Genomic DNA, 21,257 nt, shown 5'->3' with positions numbered 1-21,257 from the left:
ATCAGACTACAATAAAACTTTCACACTCCTTGTCTATGAACTGTTCCAATATTTATGGCCACAACTGTTTATCACTCTCCCATAATGATAGTTCTACTTCACGTCACTTGTCTTATCTATTGCATTATTTCTTTCTGTGCTGTGTTGTGTATAAATGTGATTCTTCAGATTTTGTATTATTCTATATGCCTGATGAAGACACCTGAGTAGTCTTGAAAGCTTGCAATTTGTTACCTTTTAATGGCTAACTGAAAAGATGGTATCAACCACTGAGGACTCTTAATTCTAAATATTTTTCCATGGAGAAGTCTTTAATGTTGTAAGCATTGGAACCAATTTCCATAGACAAGAAGCAATCATTTCTTTTTTAACTTTCCCTGGCTAGGAAAGATGTCAGGAGGCACATAAGCCAGGCAAATGACCACCTTGCCAACAGGAGAGCTGAGTGTCTTGTTTGAAATCTGCAGTGCACCGGCAGATACCCAGTGAGATATCCAAAGATCTTGCTCTTTGCACAAATCCAATGCTGCCGCATACGAGAGTCGTTCATTAAAAATGTTCCACTTCTATTTATCACAGGACGCTGAAACTGCACATGTGTAATAATATAAGTCTCTATAGGTTAAGTGCCAATTTGCAACTCAGAACCGATAACGTTCTTACAGGTGCTAAAGTGGTGTGAGGTTTGATAACGGACCCAGTGGAATACAGAGCATCAAGTTCCTTTACTTGAAAGGCCGCTGTCATGGTATGCCTAGGTTACTTTAGGCAAAAACCCCGGGACCCCTGCGATGTCCCTCAGACTAGGGGAACCCTGTCTGTCCCTCTACCCAGGGTTTACACTGAAGGTGTGCCTGCCTGAGCCTCCACCCTGTCCCTGTCTCCTGTCCAGCCCTAAGCTGAACCCACCACCCTCCACCCAGTGAGGGGACCAGACACCAGACCCCACAAATACGTATGGACAGGGGTAAAAGAAACACCACACCGTTAATACACAAGGGAATACAATAATGTGCAAGGGCAACCAAATATATATAACAGATTGGAGAAAGAACCACTGAGGGATATACTGCACCAGATATCAGACGCTCCAACACCACTACTGCTGACCGGTATTGCTAGCACTAGGCTAAAGCTATAGTCGGCGATGCCCATAGTCAGGACGAACTATTTAAAGACCAAGGGCGTGGCCCAGCCCTCAGCCAGCATGACAACCTGGTTAACCCTATCCCGACTGGAACAGAATACCCAACAGGGTATTACCGCTGTCTGCCGGACACCCTGGTGTGAACAGTGTCCGACATGACAGTACCCCGCCTTCTACGAGGGACCTCCGGAACCTCACCATGACGAGGACCTGGCTTGTCCGGATGGCGACGATGGAACATAGTAACCAGTCGATCAGCATGAATGTCAGAGGCCGGCACCCATGTCCTCTCCTCAGGACCATAGCCACGCCAGTGGACCAGGTACTGTAGAGTGCGACGCACAACCCTAGAGTCCACCACTTTGGACACCTCAAATTCCAACGCGCCATCCACCAAGACGGGAGGTGGTGGCCCGGGGGAACCATCCACCAAACCCACGACCTTCTTTAGCAATGCTTTGTGAAATACATTATGAATCTTATACACAGCCGGCAACTCCAAACGAAATGCCACTGGGTTGATCACTGCGGAGATTCTAAATGGGCCAATGAACCTGGGACCCAACTTAAGTGACGGTATCTTGAGCTTAATGTTCCTAGTAGATAACCACACCCAATCACCCACACACAGGTCCGGACCTGGCACACGTCTGCAGTCAGCCACCCGTTTGTACCTGGAACCCACCTTCAACAAGCGCTGCTTGACTCTCTTCCAAACAGACGACAATTGAGCTCCCAACTGGTCCTCTTCAGGGACGCCAACTGAGCACCCCTGACGCAAGGTGCAAAATTGAGGATGTTGACCATACACACAAAAAAAAGGAGATTCCCCAGACGATTCCTGGCAATGGTTGTTTATTGCAAATTCTGCCAGAGGAAGAAACGCTGACCACTCTTCCTGATTGTCGGAAATAAAGCAGCGCAAGTATTGCTCCAGGTTTTGGTTCCTCCGCTCAGTCTGTCCATTCGACTGAGGGTGGAAAGCCGATGAATGAGATAATTTGATTCCAAGGCGAGAACAAAAAGCTCTCCAAAACTTTGCCACAAACTGCGTACCTCGATCAGACACAATGTCAGACGGGACACCATGAAGTCTGACCACCTCGCGAATAAATATCTGAGCAAGAGTCTTAGCATTGGGCAAAGACGGTAAAGCAATGAAATGTGACATTTTGGAGAACCTATCAACAATTACCAAAATGACCGAGTTCCCTGCCGAGGCGGGCAAGTCAGTAATAAAATCCATGGAAATCTCAGTCCATGGCTTACTGGGCACCCCGAGAGGCTGCAAGCTACCAGCGGGACGGGAACGAGGAGTCTTGGCCCGTGCGCACGTGGTACAGGCAGCCACATATGAGGCCACATCCTGCCGGATTTTAGGCCACCAAAAACGACGCGATACCAGTTCCAGAGTGCTCTTAACCCCTGGATGACCTGCCAGTACCGTGTCGTGATGTTCGCCCAACACTCTAGAGCGTAGATGTAGTGGCACAAAAGATTTATTAGCAGGCAACCCCGGCGGTACCACCTCCTGAGCCTCCGCAATTTCTGCCTCAATCTCAGTCGTGATGGCAGATACCACCACACCCTTTTGGAGAATAGGCACCGGCTCTTCACATAACTCTCCACCAGGAAAACACCTGGATAAAGCGTCTGCCTTAACATTCTTCGACCCAGGTCGATAGGTAACAATGAAGTTGAACCGGGTGAAGAATAATGCCCAGCGAGCCTGTCTGGAGGACAGGCGCTTAGCAGATTCTAAATAAAGCAAATTCTTATGGTCGGTTATCACAGTAATCTGATGAACAGCCCCCTCCAAGAAGTGTCGCCACTCCTCAAATGCCAATTTGATGGCCAATAGTTCCCTGTTGCCAATATCATAATTACGCTCCGCAGGCGACAGCTTCTTGGAGAAGAAGGCACACGGATGCAACTTGGCCCAAGAAGGGCCCTGAGACAGTACAGCCCCCACTCCAACCTCCGACGCATGCACCTCCACGACCAACGGTAAGGAGACATCGGGCTGCACCAGAATGGGCGCTGAGGCAAAACTATTCTTGAGGAATTCAAACGCCTGTACCGCAGGCTCAGACCAGTCAGAAAAGTCGGTACCCTTCTTAGTCATGTCAGTCAGTGGTTTGGCAATCATAGAGAAGTTCTTAATAAATTTCCTATAGTAATTGGAGAAGCCAAGAAATCGCTGAAGCGCCTTAAGATTATCAGGCCGATCCCAATGTAGTACCGCCTGCACCTTTGCGGTGTCCATCTTAAAACCTGAGGCGGAGATTATATAACCCAAGAACGGTAGCTCCTGTACGAAAAACACACATTTTTCAAGCTTGACATAGAGCCTGTTCTCTCTGAGCAACTGCAGAACCTGTCTAACATGCTCTATATGTGTATCATGGTCGCGAGAGAAAATGAGGATGTCGTCAAGATAAATTATAACAAACCTCCCCAACAACTGAGAGAAGACATCATTAATGAAGTGTTGAAAGACCGCCGGTGCCATAGTCAACCCAAATGGCATTACCAAACTCTCAAAGTGACCCTCAGGGGTATTGAACGCTGTCTTCCACTCATCCCCCTGACGGACTCTTATAAGATTGTACGCCCCCCTGAGGTCCAGTTTGGAGAACCACCTGGCACCAACCACTTGGTTGAATAAATCGGGTATAAGTGGCATAGGGTAAGGATCACGGACCGTAATCTGGTTGAGTTCTCTGAAATCCAGACACGGGCGTAAACCGCCGTCCTTCTTTTTAACAAAGAAGAAGCCAGCAGCCAGAGGAGAAGAGGAAGGTCTAATATGACCCTTGCTCAGGCTATCCGCAATGTATTCCTTGAGAGCTAGCCTCTCGGGACCTGAGATATTAAACATTCTAGCTTTAGGTAACTTGGCCCCTGGTTTCAACCTAATAGCACAGTCATAGGGGCGATGCGGTGGTAGTTCCGAACAACCCTTCTCAGAAAATACATCCGCATAATCCAGCAACGGCTCCGGGATACTGGGGGTCAAAGCGGAAATACATGTAGCCAGGCACCTCTCCTGACACTCCGTGCTCCACTGAATTATGTCCTGGGTCTTCCAATCAATAACAGGATTATGCATTGACAACCATGGAAAGCCCAGAACCATCTGAGCCGGTAAGTTACTAAGCACCTTACAAGTTACCCGCTCTGAGTGTAATACTCCGATGTGGAGTTGTATATCCAACACACACTCTGTGATCTCCCCTTGAGACAACGGGGAAGCATTGATGGTAACCACCCGGATGGGGTTCGGCAATTTCTCCACCGGAAATCCCGCTGTATGCGCGAACCTCTCATCAAAGAGATTGGCAGCTGAGCCACTATCAATAAATACTGTAATAGAGAGCATTTGCCCCCCAAGTACCACCCTAGCAGGGAGCATACACTGGGAAACCATGACGGAGGATACACAAAGGCTCAGACTAGACTCCTCCAAACCCTCTGAGCCTATCAGTTTTCCGCCGGCGCGCCCTTCTTAGGTACCAGGGGGCAAGCGTTAATAAAATGTCCTCCTTTGCCACAAAAAAAACAGAGCCCCTGCCTTCTGTGCCAAGGACGTTTAGGCTTGTTACTCGGTGACTGTGCTATACCAGCGATCTGCATGGGTTCCACGGATTCACCCGCGGCAACCTCACCGACCACTCCCCCACCTCCCGGAGGCAACGAAACCAGCGCCCCCTGACGGAGACGTCGGTCTATGCGTACTACAAGTGCCATCGCAGCCTCCAGAGAGGCGGGAGTCTCGTACATTAGGAGAGTCTGTTTAACCCTTCCAGAAACTCCATGCAAAAATTGACTTCTAAGCGCAGGGTCATTCCACTGCGTGTCCACCGCCCAGCGCCGGAATTCCGTGCAGTAATCCTCAGCTGGTCGATCACCCTGTAGCAGTGAGCGTATCTTAGACTCTGCTAAGTTTAATCTATCCGGATCGTCATAGATCAAACCCAGAGCAGAGAAAAAAAAATCTACAGATTCAAATGCCTGTGAGTCTGAAGGGAGTGAAAAGGCCCAGGCCTGTGGGTCACCACTCAGCAAAGAAATCACCAAGCCCACGCGTTGAGCCTCATTACCTGAGGAATGTGGACGCATACGGAAATACAATTTGCATGATTCACGAAACACCGTGAACTTACCACGATCACCAGCAAATCGTTCAGGAAGGGGAAACTTGGGCTCAGCTGCCCTGGCTGCAGCCTCAGCAGGTACTGCAGGAGCTGACAGGCCTTGTTGCTGGACCGCCCCCCTGAGTTCAGTGACCTGTATGGATAGAGCCTCCAGCTGCTTGGTTAGGGAAAGTATAGGATCCATAGTAAGTAACCCCTATATTCCCTATCTATACTTCTTTTTTTCTTTTTTTTTTTTCTCTCACTTTATAATTTGGGCCGACTATAATGTCATGGTATGCCTAGGTTACTTTAGGCAAAAACCCCGGGACCCCTGCGATGTCCCTCAGACTAGGGGAACCCTGTCTGTCCCTCTACCCAGGGTTTACACTGAAGGTGTGCCTGCCTGAGCCTCCACCCTGTCCCTGTCTCCTGTCCAGCCCTAAGCTGAACCCACCACCCTCCACCCAGTGAGGGGACCAGACACCAGACCCCACAAATACGTATGGACAGGGGTAAAAGAAACACCACACCGTTAATACACAAGGGAATACAATAATGTGCAAGGGCAACCAAATATATATATAACAGATTGGAGAAAGAACCACTGAGGGATATACTGCACCAGATATCAGACGCTCCAACACCACTACTGCTGACCGGTATTGCTAGCACTAGGCTAAAGCTATAGTCGGCGACGCCCATAGTCAGGACGAACTATTTAAAGACCAAGGGCGTGGCCCAGCCCTCAGCCAGCATGACAACCTGGTTAACCCTATCCCGACTGGAACAGAATACCCAACAGGGTATTACCGCTGTCTGCCGGACACCCTGGTGTGAACAGTGTCTGACATGACAGCCGCACACCAAAGGAGACGTTTGATGAGGTGAAAGCGGTTTATGGTGATGATTCCCCATCATACGATGTAGTCAAGAACTGGCATTGTCAATTCAAATGTAGTCAGACTTCGGTACAAACAGCTCCAATTCCAGGGTGACCCCACTCTATTGATGAACACACAATACAGCAAATGGAGGTCGCCATTTTGGAAAATCACCGTGTAACCATTTGCCACCTAGCCCAAAATATCAAAATTAGTGTTAGGTCCGTGGAAAAAATCATCCAAGACTATCTTCACATGCATAAGGTATACGCTCGCTGGGTTAACCGGCTGCTCACACCTTTCCAGAAGCAATAACGAGTCAAATGCTATCAGGCTCTATTGAAGATGTGCCATGGAAACCAGGAGGACTTTTTCAACAGACTGAAAGCTGGGTCCATCACTATGATCCTGAGACTAAAGTCCAGTCAATGCAATGGAAGTATCATGACTCACTGCCTCAAAAGAAGGCACATGCCCAAACCTCGGCAGGCAAGGTCATGCTCACAGTATGAAAGGTTTCCGGATGTTCCATTGAGCCTGTTTTGCCCTCGTCCAAGATGTAGTCTGGTACTTCGCCCTGTCCTTGAACTTCCTGTCAGTCCTGTTATTTAAGTCAGGGTCAGGAAAGACTCCTTGCCTGAGTATTTTGCTGCTGGTGGCTTCTGAGTTCCCTCCTGACTTGCTTCTGGAGTTCCTACTGCTGCTCGTTTACTCTGTGTTCTACTTCATCATTTCCGGCTGCCTTCAGTCCCTTGTGCTGCTTCCTGATCCTGGCTGTGCTTAACAACTGGCCAGACTTCTAAAGAGTGGAGTTACACATCTCTGGAACTGCTGTGGTCCGTAAAACTTTTTGATATTACCGTATATACTCGCGTAGAAGCCGAGATTTTCAGCCCATTTTTTGGGGCTGAAAGTCCCCCTCTCGGCTTATACGCGAGTTATATATGCCAGGGGTTGGTGGGGGAGGGGGAGTGGGGGTGTCAGATCATACTTACCCCCCCTGGCATGTCTCTGCAGCCTCCCCTTCTCCCACGGTCTCAGGCGTCTTCCTCCAGCAGTCACATGGTACCGCTCATTAAAGTCATGAATATGCGCAGTACCACGTGACCGCTGAAGGAAGGAATAGCTGCTGGAGAGAAGCAGGGGGCTGCAGAGACCGTGTCAGGAGGGGGTAAGTATATGCAATATTCACCAGTCCCCGGTCCACCGCTGCGCACCGCTCTGTCTGCCGGGTCCTCTGTCAGTGATGTTCAGGCAGTAGAGGGTGCAATGACGTGGTAAGTGCATGCCCTCTGCTGCCTGTACGTCACTGACAGAGGACCCGGCAGACAGAGTGGTGTGCAGCGGTGAACCGGGGACAGGAGAATATCTCTGGTGCCGGGGCCTGTCCCCCATAGATCGCCGGTGTCCTCCTCAGGACACTGGCACCTGGCCCCCAGCGACAATAGGTGAGTATGCCATTTTTTTCTTTTAATTTGCAGCAGCAGCGGCACCATATGGGGGCATAATCTATGGAGAATTTTATGGGAGCATAATGTATGCAGCATCTTATGGGGGCATAATCTATGGAGCATCTTATGGGGGCATAATCTATGGAGCATCTCATGGGGCATAATCTATGGAGCATCTTATGGGGCAGCATATGGGGCATAATCTATGGAGCATATTATCGGGGAATAATCTATGGAGCATCTTATGGGGCAAAATCTATGGTGCATCTTATGGGGCTTAATCTATAGAGCATCTTATGGGGCAGCATATGGGGCATAATCTATGGAGCATTTTATGGGGCATAATCTATGGAACATCTTATAGGGCCATAACCTTTATGGAGCAGCATATGGGGCATATTATTCTATGGAGCATCTTATGGGGCCATTATTAACCTTTGTGCAGCATTATGTGGGGTGTATTTTGTATGGAGCATCTTATGGGGGCCATCATGAACTGTATGAAGCATTATATGGGGCTCCTGATTCAATATGGATATTCAAAAACATTTAACCTACTGATGTCTCAATTAATTTTACTTTTATTGGTATCTATTTTTTTTTTAATTTACCAGTAGCTGCTGCATTTTCCACCCTAGGCTTATACGCGAGTCAATAAGTTTTCCCAGTTTTTGTGGCAAAATTAGAGCTGTTGGCTTATACTCAGATCGGCATATACATGGGTATATATGGTATTACAGTTGTGGCCAAAAGTATTGACACCCCTGCAATTCTGTCAGATAATACTCAGTTTCTTCCTGAAAATGATTGCAAACACAAATTCTTTGGTATGATTATCTTCATTTAATTTGTCTTAAATGAAAAAACACAAAAGGAATTGTCCTAAAGCCAAATTGGATATAATTCCACACCAAACATAAAAAAGAGGGTGGACAAAAGTATTGGCACTGTTCGAAAAATCATGTGATACTTCTCTAATTTGTGTAATTAACAGCACCTGTAACTTACCTGTGGCACCTAACAGGTGTTGGCAATAACTAAATCACACTTGCAGCCAGTTGACATGGATTAAAGTTGACTCAACCTCTGTCCTGTGTCCTTGTGTGTACCACATTGAGTATGGAGAAAAGAAGACCAAAGAACTGTCTGAGGACTTGAGAAACCAAATTGTGAGGAAGCATGAGCAATCTCAAGGCTACAAGTCCATCTCCAAAGACCTGAATATTCCTGTGTCTACCGTGCGCAATGTCATCAAGAAGTTTAAAGCCCATGGCACTGTGGCTAACCTCCCTAGATGTGGATGGAAAAGAAAAAATTGACAAGAGATTTCACCGCAAGATTGTGCGGATGTTGGATAAAGAACCTCGACTAACATCCAAACAAGTTCAAGCTGCCCTGCAGTCCGAGGGTACAACAGTGTCAACCCTTACTATCCGTCGGCGTCTGAATGAAAAAGGACTGTATGGTAGGTGACCCAGGAAGACCCCACTTCTTACCCCGAGACATAAAAAAGCCAGGCTGGAGTTTGCCAAAACTTACCTGAAAAAGCCTAAAACGTTTTGGAAGAATGTTCTCTGGTCAGATGAGACAAAAGTAGAGCTTTTTGGGCAAAGGCATCAACATAGAGTTTACAGGAGAAAAAAAGAGGCATTCAAAGAAAAGAACACAGTCCCTACAGTCAAACATGGTGGAGGTTCCCTGATGTTTTGGGGTTGCTTTGCTGCCTCTGGCACTGGACTGCTTGACCGTGTGCATGGCATTATGAAGTCTGAAGACTACCAACAAATTTTGCAGCATAATGTAGGGCCCAGTGTGAGAAAGTTGGGTCTCCCTCAGAGGTCATGGGTCTTCCAGTAGGACAATGACCCAAAACACACTTCAAAAAGCACTAGAAAATGGTTTGAGAGAAAGCACTGGAGACTTCTAAGGTGGCCAGCAATGAGTCCAGACCTGAATCCCATAGAACACCTGTGGAGAGATCTAAAAATGGCATTTTGGAGAAGGCTCCCTTCAAATATCAGGGACCTGGAGCAGTTTTCCAAAGAAGAATGGTCTAAAATTCCAGCAGAGCATTGTAAGAAACTCATTGATGGTTACCGGAAGCGGTTGGTCGCAGTTATTTTGGCTAAAGGTTGTGCAACCAAGTATTAGGCTGAGGGTGCCAATACTTTTGTCTGGCCCATTTTTGGAGTTTTGTGTGAAATGATCAATGTTTTGCTTTTTGCTTCATTCTCTTTTTTTGTTTTTTCATTTAAGACAAATTAAATGAAGATAATATTACCAAAGAATTTGTGTTTGCAATCATTTTCAGGAAGAAACTGAGTATTATCTGACAGAATTGCAGGGGTGTCAATACTTTTGGCCACAACTGTATGTCCTGATCATTAACTCCTGGACTGTGTCTGTGCGGTTGTGGTGCTGGACTTTAGTGGGACTTTTTCAGCCCTAAAGCAAGTACACTGGAAAACCTTCTCCTTGTGGTTCACCATCTTCATATTACTGGACTACCATGAAAGGTGTCGGCTTCACTGTTTGCGTATTTCTGGACTACCAAGCATAAGTGCAGATCGCACTCTTACTGCATTTAATTTGTGGACTTGCTTACAATAGCGGTCGCACTCCGCTAGCATAGCTGCTGAACATTTCCGTTTCGTGATGTTTTGCACTTCGCTGCAAACTCAGTAATTCCTCTGTTAGTTTATGTTTACTTTTGCTTTGTTAATACAGTTTGTTTGTCTCAACTTTGGTCTCAGATTCATTTATTCTACACAATCAGATTCCATAGAACCTTTATATATATTACACAGTATTTTGGGACCAGCATGGAGTAGTATTGATGGATTTCCTAGCAAAGGGTACCATGCTCACTAGGGAATACTATGCTTTACTGCTGCGGAAATTGCGGGAGGCCATCAAAACCAAGAGACGTGGCCTGCTCACCAAAGGTGTCCACCTTCTGCAAAACAATGCCCCAGTTCACAACTCACTTCTTGCCAAAATAGAAGCATACTCCTGTGGCTTGGCAATTCTACCGCATTGCCCTTATTCGCCCAACCACACACCACGAGAAGTCCTCCACTTTCCAACAATGAAGTTATTTTTGAAGGGCAAGCATTTTCCAGATGATGAGACTTTGATTTCCGAAGTCACAACGTGGCTTTTGGAGAAACCAGTCGACTTTTACAAGCAAGGTGTTTACAGTTGCTTAGAGAGATGGGAGAAGTGTGTGTCCCTAGGTGGCACCTATGTAGAGAAGGACTAATAACTGTGCCAAGTTTCATCGCTCTCAGTCCACAAGAAGTGGGTCAGGGGAATTCTTTAATGAATGCCTCTCGTACTTCACTATAAGCTGTTACTGAAGGCCAATTGCTGTAATGATGCTACCGTTTAGTAACTAATTAGTAAAGTACAGTATGTGACAGCACAGGAATAGTGCAGAGAGCGAGAGCTCGCAAGACGATCTTTCACTGCTAGAGGGTCTTTGGAGGGCTGTGGGATCCCATTTTACATACCAGGATCCTACAACCTTTGAAGTGAAGTTCACACCCGATTTTGGTAAAAAGTTAGGCCCTTTTGTGGGGCATTAGGAGCACTTATGAGCAGTTTTGACACAAAATTATATTTAATGAAGTCACCATTCTGTGGCTGCACACTCTTATTTAATAAAAAGGGCAGCCATAGACTAGTTGTAGGTGCTCTTTAAAAAGGACATGTCACCGGGTCATATTTAGTTCATTTATTCTTGCTGCTTCCCTGAGTATTCTGTTTTGTTGTTTTGTTTTATTCAAATCCGCTTAGACGGGGCCACAGATATAAGCTTCTTTATTTTATGCTAATTTTTATGATTTTTACAAGGGGGCATAGCTCATGAGATCTTTTCAAGGGGTTGTCTGGTCCAAATCAATAAGTGTGCAGTAACTCGCTCCATACACTTCTGAGCCAAGACTCCCTCCAAGTGTATGGAGAGTAAGGCTGTGTCCACTAGCCGGGGAGTATGTCTGTATAACTCATACATACCCTCCATTCTCAACTCAGAAACTGGCATGTGCTGGGGGAATTCATAAGTCTGCAGTCACACAGAGTGACTGCAGACTTATTAATTTGAACCGGACAACCCCTTAAAGCATCAGACTCTTGATAAAGACCATAAAAATTTAGTACTACATAAAAAGACCCATATCTCTAAAATTGTATGGCAAATTTAAAGAAATACAAATTAAAAAAAAACAAGCAAAAAAATAGAATAGTCAGGGGGAATAAAATAAGAACAAAGACTGGTCATTTCAACCAGGTGACAAGTCCTCTTCAAGGATTATTGGCTTCAATATATTTTACATAAAACCTCGGCGCTGGATCTAGTTGTTCTCATTGTTTGTATTTTATGACGTCACATTATATTGTCATCAATAGTTGCGCACAAAAAATGATACTCTTAGCTGGGCGTATAAGGTTTCTCCCTCTTCTTTGTATTTCATTTCATTCTATTCTTTGTATAACAACATGTCTACACCTTAATAAATCATTGCTGTAAAATAACAAACAAACAAAAGAAAAATCTTTTCCATTACTTAAAAGCCTTTCTGCATTTCTCAATATGATTCAAGAACATGCTTCTATAACTCCTGTTCATGACTCGGGTATCTGTGACATTTGGACAGATGTCACTTCATCCGTTTGTTCCGACAGCCCTCTTGTGGACAAGACGAATAATGATTCCCAAACCACATAAAACTAGTGCAATACGGCAACAAGTGTTGCACGACTGCAATTGTCAGATTGGTCGTGCAGCCAAAAAATATGGGCAACTTGTCTGTAAATTGCTGTTCCACAACTTTTTTAAGCCATCATTTTTCTGTAAAACATCATCAAGATCGCAGACACAAGATATGTGACTTGCCCAAGTCTATGGCAAGTGAGATACACACAACTTGTAACCAGTGTCAGAAATTCTAACACTTTTGGGGACAATTGTGTTTCTCTTGTATATAAAAGTCCAGGCAGTATTGGAGTCCTAAAGACCCATTTTTCCATTTTAAGTGCGCCTAGTGGGTAATACAATCTTTTAACTTCACGTGGAACCAGCGTGAAAACCTATTTACCTATAACTCCATAAAAACTAAAAGCCTACAGTAGTAGAGTTTTACTAGCCCAAAAGGCAGCCATATTCATGGCTCTGTAGAAAATGAAGCCATAATACAGCCATGTGCATGAGCCCTTACAGTCACCCTGTGATACTTATTTTCTCTGCATGCAGCATTTTCAAGTGATCCACCACATTCGGGACTCTAAGAAGGAACCATACAGCCTACAATAACCCACCTCACCATCACCGAAGCTGCTGCAACCCAACCCCCCAAGCTACTGTCACCTTCCCCACTATCATGTAGACTGTAAGTCCGCAAAGGCAGGGCATTCTCCTTTCTGTACCAGTCTGTCATTGTTAGCTTATTAGTGTATTTTGTATTTATAGCCACTTCTTATGTAAAGTGGGTCGCCCTCCCAGGGCTGTGGGGTAATCGGTACCGGGCCCAATGAGCCTCAATGGGAGATGTCACGGCAGCTGTGGCCCGGCCCGTGGCCTGGGCGCCCATGTAAAAGGGGGGTTGTTTCAGTGTGCTTGTGGTAAGGGGGGTTGTTTCAGTGTGCTTGTGGTAGTGAAAGTTTATCAGTAATTCGTGACGCCACCTGTGGTGTTCGGCAATGGGGATGTAAGCTGACACTGCAGACAGACCCTCTGGGACAGATGGTGTGGTGCAGCAATGATGCTATAGCCCTCCACAGGCAGGGCTGTAGTCCCAGGGCAGTGTAGGTGAGGTGACACGCAGATGGTGTAGTGTCAGGCGCAGAGGATGCTGCAGTGCTGGGCAAGTTGGCGCAGGAATGAGTCGAGGACACCAGGGCATGTAGTTCCCAAAGCTTTACTCACAGTCTCTTGTACAAACAGGTGCCTGCCTCCGTGCCGTGTCCTCCGGGTCAGGGACTCAGTCAACCTCCAGGCCAGATGAAGTACTCCTTTCCAACACCCCGCCAACATGTGTCTTTCTGAACGTCTCCTCTTATAGCGCCTTTAAGTGAAGTACTCCTAGTACTGAGTTACACTGGAGTGCCTCCTGTCCGATGTTCCTATGAACTCTACTTGTACGGCAGACAGCTGTAGCCTGCTTCGGGGACTCCTTGCTACTAAGTCCCGGCTCACTATCCAGTTGCTGTTGTGCCCCCATGTCTTGTGTGGGAATAAAGTGGTCACTACTTCTATTCCTCCGGTGTCTGCTGCAGGACCATTAGTATCCATACAACCTCGGGGACCGGGCCCCGGTCTTGCGCTTAAAACTTCTAGGAAGGGTGCTCTTCTAACCCACGTCCTCTGTTCTCTCTTACTCTTCACGTTCCATAGTAATCTTTCCTTCTATGGAGAATCAGGCTTTCAGGCTACGTTGCTCTTTCTCTTCCTCTCCCGTGCCAGCAGACCCAGGTCACTGGGATCCGCTGCAGCACCTCCATCCATCCATCCCTCTCTCCGGGGATCTTCTCTCCAACTCTCTAACCAACTGACCTCTAATCCTAAACTCTTCCTGCTCCTTGTAATGTAAACTAAACCCACCCACCTCCCAGCACGTTTCGTGTTCCAAGCAGGGAGCCACCAATGGGTGCTTTGCTATACTCCAAGCAGGTGCTTTGTGGTGTGGGGTGCAGGTTTTGGAGTGTGGTCAGGAGTCTCCACCTTACCTGGATGGTGGGATACTACACCTCAGGAGGAGGTGCAGTACCTCTGTGGCGAAGGAGCCTCAGGGGTGCCACATAAAGCACCATGGAATCGACGGTGCTCCAAAAATAAATAATAACAATTAATTTAGCATGGTACTCAGAACATCCAGGTCTCAGCAGATGTTTTCACTGTAGGACTAGCTGAACGGTATGGGTGGTGTTAGATCGTGGGAATATAAATGAAAGGTTGTCTATGTAATGTATGGGTGGGGCAGGTCTGAGCTATTCTCCGATCCAACTCACTCGGGGGTGTGGGGGGACCCCTTTCTATGACTTTCAAATGTCTGAGCAGAACATAAGGAAATGTCAAGGTTTTATCTGTAAAGTGAACCTGACATCTGATACATACTTTCCAATCCGTGGGCAGCATGTATCAGGCACAGGCTGTATGATATCAGCCAGGTATGTTTGACTCTGAAACCTTGTGGCATTTCAAAGAAAAACCTTTTTAGTAGCCGGCGGGGACTGAGCCGCACTGTAGACTAGTCGTAGGGGTGGGTCCCCAGTGGCGTCTTATCGCTCGATGCCAGAGACTAATAGGTCTCTACCTACATGTGTGTCAAGCCAGGGTAGAGGGTGGGGAGAAGTTGCTGAGCACCCACCTGTCCGACTAGTCTGCTGTGCAGCTCGGTCCCCAGCGACTATTACAAGTATATTTTTCTCTGAAACACCGCAGCGATTCATTGTCAGACATACATGGCTCAGATCATACAGCCAGTGCCAGACATATATCAGATGTCAGGTTCACTTTAATATAGCATTACCTACACTACTTACTATATAAAAACAACATTGTGGTGCTAAAACAGGAATTCTATGATCCCCCCTTAGACAAAGCAAGAAATTAACTGAAGCCAAGTACATATCATGAAAAGCTTTCTTATGTTCAGAGAATATAATATTCCCTTTGAGACTTGTGACATCATAGGCAGATTTACTAGCCATCAGGAGGCGAAATGTAATACCACAGCATTACAATAACAGATCAATAAAAACATTGACAGTTGTATATATTATGTACACACTTATACAAGTTATACATTACATAGGTCTACTCTGTTTATTGAGGAAATATTTGATGGTATAATTATTAAAGCCCTTAAAACTCTTATTCCTGCAGAAACATATAGCAACTATCTACATAGGTGATAAATACTGGATGAGGGGTGGTCTGACTTGTGAAACCCCTGCAGATTGCTGCTTTGCTGTTTCCAGGAGGCCACGTCTAGGTAGGGCTTGAATGCATTAGCTGTAGACTTTGTCTTATTGGCTCATTCAAAGCCTGTGGCAGGAAAAGCTGCGTTCTACGCAACTCTTACATGAGAGCTTTAGGCTTTGAGTAGAGTTTTAGAGTCCATGCCTGAAATTTGCCATGGACCCCAACCAAAACCTAGCTTTTTTTGTACTAAACTGACCAACTACCTGATCTAAACAAGCAATAACCATAAACTTCCATTAGAAAAAGAAATATTAACATCATTTTTTTTTTACGTTCAATGGTAGCCTACATTTCTTATTACTCCAAGAAAGGTATTTAGGCAAAAACATGTCAGCCGGATTCCAAAACTATGCACTTTTACAATAGAAGCCTTTGAGAAATATATAGCATATACGCTTTATGGACAAAAGTATTGGGTATTGGGACACACATCTTCGTTTGGTGCCATAGCAAATGTGTATAAAATCCAGCTCCTCACCACGCAGTCAGCCATTACAAAGATTTCTTAACGAACTGGTGCCCAAAAGAACTAATTGAATTTAAGTGAGATCCTGTATAAGGAGCCACCATTATCACTAGTCACTTCATGTAATTTCTTCCCACCTAAATATTCCATGATCAATTGTGAGTGGTATTATTGAAAAGTGGAAGCGTTCAGGAACCGCAGGAACTCGGCCATGAAGTGAAGACCATATAAAGTTACAGAGCAGGGTCACTGAGTGCTGAGGAGCACAGTGCATAAATGTCACCACTGCTCTGCTGATTCAATAACTGCACGGATGCAAAACTGCCCTAGAATTTAAGGTGTATCCGCAGTTTTCATTTTTATTTCATTAATCAATAACACACATGAAAATATGCAACTTTGTAATGGGCAGAATGGTGGCTCGGTGGGTAGCATTGTTGCTTTTCAGCACTTACCTCGGTCATTATCAAAATTCTCAATTCTAAAACAAAATCTGTAGTCACTGAGGACAGACTTTCCCTTTACATTACTGAGCTAGGAGATGAGCTGCTACTGATAAGAGTGGGGAACCTCGGCCCAAGGGCTATTCATGGCCTTCGATGACCTTTTATCCAGCCCTCGGGCAGATTCACAGAGACTGCAGTGCTTAGGCCACTAGATGTATTTTGTTGACCGCTGGCTCATTTATTTTTATCTTGCTCTGTGAGCAGGCACACACAGTGTGCATTACTAAACGCTGAGGCGCATGCAATGAAAGATTACATCCTGACATCAGTGCCAGCGTCAGGGCGTACTTTGTGGGCGGAATTAGTGCGTGATTTGTACGGCCCACAAAGAATGGTATAAATATCCAAATGGGCCCTGGCAGAAAAAAGATTCCCCACATCTATGATAAGGTTTTATGGAGGAGGGAGGAGCTTGAGACAAAGCTCCTCCCCCTCCTATCTACATATAATCTTATCAGTAGCGCCTGCCATCTCCTATCTCAGTAATGGGAAGGTCTGTCCTCACTGACTACAGATTTTACCTCAGAATTGAGAACTTTGATAATGACTGATCAATTCTGGCAGAGAAAGAAGCAGATTTATCTTATAAGATATATTACAAAGTTGCTTATTTTCATGTGAACTATAGATTTATGAAATAAAAATGAAAACAAAGGTTATACTTTAACGTCAGTATGAGAGTTGTGCATCGGGAACTTCATGACGAGTTTCTACAGCTAAACAGCTGCATTGAAGCCTTACATCACCAATCACACCCCCCGATGTGGGTGGATGCTGGCATGACAATGGGTTCTAGGGAGGTGGGGTAAACATTAGGCAAGGGGTGGGCCAGGGATTATGGGTTTTTAGAGACAGGAAGAGGAGGGATTTATCATTATCCTGTTCTCAGTGGTCAGTAACAATCCCGCCGACTCTCTCTAAAATACTAATAGTAGGGATTGATTATACTTTGAGACAATTTTAGGCCATGGTGGCTATTCAAGGTTGGGGGTCCTTAAAGTTAGTTCTAAATTGGTCTGGGGGATTCATTAGGATATGGATTCCAGAATTGGAAAAGATGGTCTTTGGTCTGGTGATTTTGGGGAAGACATGCCGCAATGGAATGTCGGGTCACAGGAAGTTTAAACGTGGAATGGAACCCTTTGGATTATGGTGCTCCTGAACCAGTGGGGGAACGACTGGGAGAAATAATTTTGGTGTATGGTTTCTGTTTTTGGTAATCACCAGATTTTGGTGTTTCAAGGACCCCATCATTATTATGTATGATACGTCTGAATTGATTATCTGTTTGTTTCAATAAAGGCTGCTGTGGCCAAATTATCCAAACTCCTGTGTTAGTCCTCTTTCACACTTCAGTTTTTTGTTTCAGTTATAATCCGCCAAAAAGGCGGAAAAGCGGATCCGTTCCTAACTGATGTGAACGGATGGCACAGGATCCTTATTTTGACGGATCTGGAGAATGAAGATTTTTTAAAGGAACCGCTGGCCGGGAAGGAGAGAGAGAGAGAGAGAGAGAGAGCGCTGTAAGGTTTAGTGGAGGAGGGATAATGCTATGGGCTTGTTATTCGCGGGTTTGGTATTGGCCCCTTAGTTGCAGTGAAGGGACAGCTTAATATTTCAGCATACAAATACATTTTGGATAATGGCCTGCAAAGAGCCATGACCTCAACCCCACCAATCACCTTTTGGGTGAACTAGAACAGATATTAGTGAGCCAGGTCTTCTTGCCCTACATCAGTGATATGCTCTTCTGAAAGAATGGACAACAATTCCCTCAGAAACACTCGAAAATCAGGTAGAAAGCCTTTCCAGAACACACAGTGGAGGTTATTCTAGCTGAAAAGTGGTGATCAACTCCATATTCACGCCTATGCATTTAATATGGGATGCCATAAAACCCAGCAGGTGTAATATATAGGTGTACCAATACTTTTGTCCATATAGTGTATCAGTATTTTTTAATCAAGACAAGAATGTGTTGTGAACAAAGCCTTAACATTTCAGAAATGTCCATTGTGAATGAGAGTAATTCTGAAATTTGCAATCTGAAAAATGTGACTACAGACTAAATAGCAAAATAACTCTGTTCTGCACCCCTGAAACTTTGAGATACTCCTTGAACCTGTCTGGATTTTCCCAGTGAACGCAAGTCATCAAAGGCTGAAGGTTACACAAGGCAAATCAACCATGTACGTCTAGACAAGGTAAAACAAACCAAAAACTGCAGCAAAATAAGAAGTACTAAGCATTGGCGTCCACAGGCCACAAGGTCATACAGACGCAGGCGGACCACCTTGAGAACACGACTCGCTGATTGAGGACAATGCACATAGATACAATAGTCATCAAACCTACAAATAAAGCTACAACGCTTACAAAGCCCCATTCATACAGAAATTCCTTAAAAAATCCATTACAATAGATACAGATGGCCATAGACTCTTTTTTTTTTTTGCATTTCTTCCTGCAGTTTGCAAATACCTTGTTATTAACCATATCCTTGCCACACATCCTATCAGTGCATGCAGGATACATAAAGCAATGAAATTCTCAGCTGTGATATGTGAAATACATTGATCACTCACATTTAGGAGACACAGAGATCCAGTGGCTGCTCCAGAAAAAGAAGAGAGAGTTGATTTAGCTGATTTAGAGCTGTGTCTTTCTCCTGGTGAATGGAAGACTGCAGTCTGGTTCCTGCTCACTTTCTCTGTGCTAAGCCCTGCATGCTGCCTGCATCCTCTGCATCTGTGAGATGTGACCTCCCTGCTGCCTCAGGGTTTCACACACTCATCTTATGTGATGCGCAGCAATGTTCTCCACCACCTCCTGCCTGCAAATGGTGACATCAGGGGGAATAATAATGATGGGATCTATCAGAGCTCCTGAGCTGCAGGCTACAGAAAGCTGCTGCATCCGAGATAACATCAGTGACATTCTGCTGAGTGTCTGATATTTCCATTTGCCTCATTTTATCCACCCAAATGCCATTGTTTCCTGCATTGTAATATCCCCCACTAGAACTCTATGTGACATGACATTCAGAATTGTGTTTAAATAACATTGAGAGGCTTTTACTCACTGCATCTTGTATGATATGTGCCCTTTTCATTTAGAGTGCAAGTTCTTTTTACCTCCATTCCCGCTAAACTCAAGCTATATAGTGTATGTGCTAAATGTACTTCACACTGGTGTGATTAATGAATTATCCCTGCCATTAAGGATCTTTACATAGTATAAATTTACAGAAAACTCTAAAGCCCCCGTTACACACTGCGATATCGCTAGCAATATCACTGTAAAGTCACCGATTTTGTGACGTTACAGCGATATTGCTAGCGATATCGCTGCATGTGATACTTACCTCCGACCGGCTCCCCCGCTGGTAATCGCTGATCGCGCGAGAAGCTGCTGGACCATTCCTCGTCGGCCACTTCCTGCTGGGCTTCCTGCTGTGATGACGAGCGACGCGTGGAGCCAGGGGGGGAGGACGCAGGATCGCCGCGTCTGACAGGTAAGTTGCGATCCCTGTCCCCAGCGATGTCGCTGGTGAGATCTGCCTGTGTGGCAGCTCACTAGCGACCACCTAGCGATACACCAGCGATCCTGACCGCGTCATATCGCTGGTCGGGATCGCTGGTGCATCGCTAGGTGTAACGGTACCCTAAGACTACATTCTCCTGAAGAGTGTTTGATGTTACAGATTTTCTGCACCTGTTTACCTGGTTTCTGTAGTTGTAGTGGTTATCACGTCTGCCTTAGGGTACCGTTACACTTAGCGATGTACCAGCGATCCCAACCACGATATGACCCGGTCAGGATCGCTAGTGCATCGCTAAGTGGTCACTAGTGAGCTGCCAAACAGGCAGATCTCACCAGGCAGATCCACGCGTTGCTTGTCGCCACAGCAGGAAGCCCAGCAGGAAGTGGCCGACGAGAAACGGGCCAGGACGTTCTCGCGCGATCAGAGAGGTATCACACATAGCGATATCGCTAGCAATATCGCTGCAGCGTCACAAAACTAGTGACGTTATAGCGATATTGCTAGCGATATCGCTTAGTGTAACAGGCCCTTTACACATGAATAGTCCTCAGTTTGAAACTGGGCAGAAACACAGTATTTCTCTTCAATAGAAGTCTTCCAACAGAGGCTGGACAGACATCTGTCTGAGATGGTTTAGTGAATCCTGCTTTGAACAGGGGGTTTGACCAGATGACCCAGGAGGTCCCTTCTAACTCTACGATTCTATTATTCTATGATTCTTTCGTTTTTGGGCCTTGCTAACTATGTTACTATTTACAGTTATTAGGTTCTGTAGAAGGACGTAGATCTGGGGATTTATTCTGATGGAATATAGGCTGAACTGGATGGACAAATGTGTTTTTTCGGCCTTGCTAACTGTCACGGGGTCCTTCTCTGGTATCACACAATCAACAGAGCAAGCGAAGAGTGAACAATTCCAAGCCCTTTCTTCAGGCAAAAATACAAAAAAAGGTCCATATTCAGTCCACCACACAAAGGATAAGACAGTCCAGAATAAGAATGCAGTCCAGTATCAGGATAAAATGTCCAGGGAAACGAGATTCCAAAACTCTAGCACCAGAGAATAAAATGGGTCCTTCTCTCTCTGAAGTGCTGTCTGAACACGATCCTGTCCACACCGGAACTGACTTGTCCAGCTG

The 21,257-nt window shown here is 45.5% G+C and overlaps 1 protein-coding gene across 1 annotated transcript in view; it reads right to left on the bottom strand.

Annotated features, from left to right (window-relative positions):
• TRIM2 (tripartite motif containing 2) overlaps positions 1 to 19,374 on the bottom strand; it is a 205,397-nt gene extending 186,023 nt beyond the window's left edge. Inside the window, exon 1 of the mRNA XM_073576382.1 lies at positions 19,160 to 19,374. The gene's annotated coding sequence lies outside the window, so the exon portion shown is untranslated. The remainder of the gene's footprint in view (positions 1 to 19,159) is intronic.
• Positions 19,375 to 21,257: the final 1,883 nt, after the last annotated feature.

This window comes from Dendrobates tinctorius, unplaced genomic scaffold (genome assembly GCF_039654945.1).
Source record: "Dendrobates tinctorius isolate UK_male_01 unplaced genomic scaffold, ASM3965494v1 ptg000008l, whole genome shotgun sequence".
Taxonomy (NCBI): Eukaryota; Metazoa; Chordata; class Amphibia; order Anura; family Dendrobatidae; genus Dendrobates; species Dendrobates tinctorius.
Note: the sequence above shows the minus strand (reverse complement) of the source record. Positions and strands in the feature narration are given on the sequence as shown.